At 55.6% G+C, this 5,000-nt stretch overlaps 2 non-coding genes and 1 pseudogene across 2 annotated transcripts; all 3 read right to left on the reverse strand.

Annotated features, from left to right (window-relative positions):
- LOC144413529 (large subunit ribosomal RNA) overlaps positions 1 to 116 on the reverse strand; it is a 3,692-nt pseudogene extending 3,576 nt beyond the window's left edge.
- Positions 117 to 404: 288 nt separating this feature from the next.
- Positions 405 to 558, reverse strand: LOC144413166 (5.8S ribosomal RNA). The gene has a single exon (XR_013469203.1). It is a non-coding gene; the product is annotated as a 5.8S ribosomal RNA (ribosomal RNA).
- Positions 559 to 856: 298 nt separating this feature from the next.
- Positions 857 to 2,666, reverse strand: LOC144413361 (small subunit ribosomal RNA). The gene has a single exon (XR_013469395.1). It is a non-coding gene; the product is annotated as a small subunit ribosomal RNA (ribosomal RNA).
- Positions 2,667 to 5,000: the final 2,334 nt, after the last annotated feature.

A 5,000-nucleotide genomic window follows, 5' to 3' on the forward strand; every position in this document is an offset into this window, starting at 1 on the left:
GACGCTGGACTCTTCCCGGTTCACTCGCCGTTACTCAGGGAATCCCTGTTGGTTTCTTTTCCTCCGCTTAATAATATGCTTAAATTCAGCGGGTGCTCTCGCCTGAACTCAGGTCGTATGTGTCAAGCGGGCCGCTTCTTACACGGCCCGCTGGCATCGCAAGTCGTCGCCGCCGGCGCCGACCGAGCGCGTACCGTCGCCGCCTTGGCCCACGGTCGGTCTTGATCTCGTGACCGGACCGACCGACCTGGACCCGCCCCTCGAACGTAGTTGAACACGTCGAGGGGCCGGCGGTGTACGGGACACGCGGTCGCGCCGAGAAAGCTCGGCGACCGCTTCAACTTGGGGCGACGCCCGGCCGTCTTCGCAGAGGCCAGGCGACGGCCCTCGGGTGAGGACGAACGCGACCCTGAGGCAGACGCGGTCCCGGGATTGACCCGAGACCGCAATTCGCGTTCAGAAGGTCGACGTTCAATGTGTTCTGCAATTCACATTACTTCTCGCACTTGGCTGCGTCCTTCATCGACTCGCGAGCCGAGTGATCCACCGTTAAGAGTCGTCCTCGACGTTTCGCCCGGCGCCGAAGCGCGCGGACGTCACACTGTGGGATCGACCACAAAACCACCACCGACAACAACTGCACAAAAACACCAACAAACGGCGCCGAGCGACCGCCGGGCTGGGCCGGCGGCACATCGAGCGCGGTGCCCAGAAGCCACCATCGCACTCGGCTGCCTTGCTATGCCAACGTGTTACGCGTGTCGCACGGGGCGGAACCCCGATTGACGGCCGCCCTCTCGGCGGCACCCAAAGACAATTCAGTGCGCGGTCGGCCGGGGCCTACCACCACCTTCGGTAATGATCCTTCCGCAGGTTCACCTACGGAAACCTTGTTACGACTTTTACTTCCTCTAAATGATCAAGTTTGATCGTCTTCTCGACACGCCGACGCGGCCGTTGCCAGCCGCGACGGGGCCGATCCAAGGATATCACTAAACCATTCAATCGGTAGTAGCGACGGGCGGTGTGTACAAAGGGCAGGGACGTAATCAACGCAAGTTGATGACTTGCGCTTACTGGGAATTCCTCGTTCAAGGGAAACAATTGCAAGTCCCTATCCCAATCACGAATGAGGTTCAACGGGTTACCCGGACCTTTCGGCCTAGGTTAGACACTCGCTGCTTCACTCAGTGTAGCGCGCGTGCGGCCCCGGACATCTAAGGGCATCACAGACCTGTTATTGCTCAATCTCGTGTGGCTAAACGCCACTAGTCCCTCTAAGAAGTTAGACGCCGACCGAGAAGGTCGCGTAACTATTTAGCATGCCAGAGTCTCGTTCGTTATCGGAATTAACCAGACAAATCGCTCCACCAACTAAGAACGGCCATGCACCACCACCCACAGAATCAAGAAAGAGCTCTCAATCTGTCAATCCTACCTGTGTCCGGGCCGGGTGAGTTTCCCCGTGTTGAGTCAAATTAAGCCGCAGGCACCACTCCTGGTGGTGCCCTTCCGTCAATTCCTTTAAGTTTCAGCTTTGCAACCATACTTCCCCCGGAACCCAAAGACTTTGGTTTCCCGGAAGCTGCCGGAAAGGTCGTCATGGTAACGCCTCCCGATCGCTAGTTGGCATCGTTTATAGTCAGAACTAGGACGGTATCTGATCGTCTTCGAACCTCTGACTTTCGCTCTTGATTAAAGAAAACATTCTTGGCGAATGCTTTCGCAGTAGTTCGTCTTCCGCCGATCCAAGAATTTCACCTCTAACGGCAGAGTACGGACGCCCCCGTCTGTCCCTCTTAATCATTACCTCGTGCTCCGAAAACCAACAAAATAGAACCGAGGTTCTATTCCATTATTCCATGCAACACTATGCAGGCGAACAGCCTGCTTTGAACACTCTAATTTTTTCAAAGTAAACTTATCGGCCACCGCCGACACTCAGTCAAGAGCACCGACGGAGAACCGAAGGTGAGGCGAACGCAACCAGTGACACGCCTTGCGACGGACCGGCGGCGCTCGCCCAAAATCCAACTACGAGCTTTTCAACCGCAACAACTTTAGCATACACTGTTGGAGCTGGAATTACCGCGGCTGCTGGCACCAGACTTGCCCTCCAATGGATACTCGTTAAGAGTTTTAGGATGTACTCATTCCAATTACAGGGCCTCGTTAGAGTCCTGTATTGTTATTTTTCGTCACTACCTCCCCGTGTCGGGAATGGGTAATTTGCGCGCCTGCTGCCTTCCTTGGATGTGGTAGCCGTTTCTCAGGCTCCCTCTCCGGAATCGAACCCTGATTCCCCGTTACCCGTTATCACAAAGGTAGGCACGTAGCGTACCTTCGACAGTTGATAGGGCAGACACTTGAATGATACGTCGTCGGTGCAGAGACCGTACGATCCGCGTGGTTATCCAGAGTCATCAAACGTCACAGGACGAACCCGGTCGGTTTTGATCTGATAAAAGCGCGCCTCCCGAAGTCGGCGCTTAATGCATGTATTAGCTCTAGAATTACCACAGTTATCCACTTCGCTTACGAGACCAAATAAACCAAGACTGATTTAATGAGCCATTCGCAGTTTCGCTTTACGAGAACTCGTACTTGCACCTGCATGGCTTAATCTTTGAGACAAGCATATCACTACTGGCAGGATCAACCAGATAGCTGCGACAGCTGCGCTCGGCCCTTGCTGGGCCGCCCGGCGCGTGCTCGTCGCATTCGTTTAAGACCGAGGCGATCGCCTGCGGCCGTACTCAGCTTCGACAGTCGCTGGCCGCGACGTCCACGCTCTCGCCGGCAGTGCCAGGCGGAGCGATTTGCGTTTTTTCTTTGCTCGCCCTCTCTCGGGCTCGATCCATTCAGTTTCGCACAAACAAGAGCTCTGCCGGCCGCCTGCAGCGGTGCCTAAAACCCGGGCATAACAATGCGACCGTTCTGCTAGGCCGACAAGCGCTCAAGCCAGACGCTCGATCGAACGCCCCCTACATATTAGTCGAGACAACGGCTCGCTCATTAGCATCGCGTTTGTACTTTAACTTTTTTTGGCTCGGCTTCTTTCGACGCCGATGCCGGCGACGCAGCACTCTCTCGCCCGCCAGCCACCGAGAAAAGGGTGCGCTCCGACCGGCCCCGCACCGCTCTTTCTTGGCTCATTCGAAATTACTGTCTTTCGCTCTGACATGCCTTACCTAGGGTTAGGTTAGTATGCTTGCACGTTTGTACTTTAACTTTTTTCGGCTCGGTTTCTTTCGACGCCGATGCCGGCGACGCAGCACTCTCTCGCCCGCCAGCCACCGAGAAAAGGGTGCGCTCCGACCGGCCCCGCACCGCTCTTTCTTGGCTCATTCGAAATTACTGTCTTTCGCTCTGACATGCCTTACCTAGGGTTAGGTTAGTATGCTTGCACGTTTGTACTTTAACTTTTTTCGGCTCGGCTTCTTTCGACGCCGATGCCGGCGACGCAGCACTCTCTCGCCCGCCAGCCACCGAGAAAAGGGTGCGCTCCGACCGGCCCCGCACCGCTCTTTCTTGGCTCATTCGAAATTACTGTCTTTCGCTCTGACATGCCTTACCTAGGGTTAGGTTAGTATGCTTGCACGTTTGTACTTTAACTTTTTTCGGCTCTGTTTCTTTCGACGCCGATGCCGGCGACGCAGCACTCTCTCGCCCGCCAGCCACCGAGAAAAGGGTGCGCTCCGACCGGCCCCGCACCGCTCTTTCTTGGCTCATTCGAAATTACTGTCTTTCGCTCTGACATGCCTTACCTAGGGTTAGGTTAGTATGCTTGCACGTTTGTACTTTAACTTTTTTCGGCTCGGCTTCTTTCGACGCCGATGCCGGCGACGCAGCACTCTCTCGCCCGCCAGCCACCGAGAAAAGGGTGCGCTCCGACCGGCCCCGCACCGCTCTTTCTTGGCTCATTCGAAATTACTGTCTTTCGCTCTGACATGCCTTACCTAGGGTTAGGTTAGTATGCTTGCACGTTTGTACTTTAACTTTTTTCGGCTCGGCTTCTTTCGACGCCGATGCCGGCGACGCAGCACTCTCTCGCCCGCCAGCCACCGAGAAAAGGGTGCGCTCCGACCGGCCCCGCACCGCTCTTTCTTGGCTCATTCGAAATTACTGTCTTTCGCTCTGACATGCCTTACCTAGGATTAGGTTAGTATGCTTGCACGTTTGTACTTTAACTTTTTTCGGCTCGGCTTCTTTCGACGCCGATGCCGGCGACGCAGCACTTTCTCGCCCGCCAGCCACCGAGAAAAGGGTGCGCTCCGACCGGCCCCGCACCGCTCTTTCTTGGCTCATTCGAAATTACTGTCTTTCGCTCTGACATGCCTTACCTAGGGTTAGGTTAGTATGCTTGCACGTTTGTACTTTAACTTTTTTCGGCTCGGCTTCTTTCGACGCCGATGCCGGCGACGCAGCACTCTCTCGCCCGCCAGCCACCGAGAAAAGGGTGCGCTCCGACCGGCCCCGCACCGCTCTTTCTTGGCTCATTCGAAATTACTGTCTTTCGCTCTGACATGCCTTACCTAGGGTTAGGTTAGTATGCTTGCACGTTTGTACTTTAACTTTTCTCGGCTCGGTTTCTTTCGACGCCGATGCCGGCGACGCAGCACTCTCTCGCCCGCCAGCCACCGAGAAAAGGGTGCGCTCCGACCGGCCCCGCACCGCTCTTTCTTGGCTCATTCGAAATTACTGTCTTTCGCTCTGACATGCCTTACCTAGGGTTAGGTTAGTATGCTTGCACGTTTGTACTTTAACTTTTTTCGGCTCGGTTTCTTTCGACGCCGATGCCGGCGACGCAGCACTCTCTCGCCCGCCAGCCACCGAGAAAAGGGTGCGCTCCGACCGGCCCCGCACCGCTCTTTCTTGGCTCATTCGAAATTACTGTCTTTCGCTCTGACATGCCTTACCCAGGGTTAGGTTAGTATGCTTGCACGTTTGTACTTTAACTTTTTTCGGCTCGGCTTCTTTCGACGCCGATGCCGGCGACG

Source organism: Styela clava, chromosome 15, assembly GCF_964204865.1.
Source record: "Styela clava chromosome 15, kaStyClav1.hap1.2, whole genome shotgun sequence".
NCBI lineage: Eukaryota > Metazoa > Chordata > Ascidiacea > Stolidobranchia > Styelidae > Styela > Styela clava.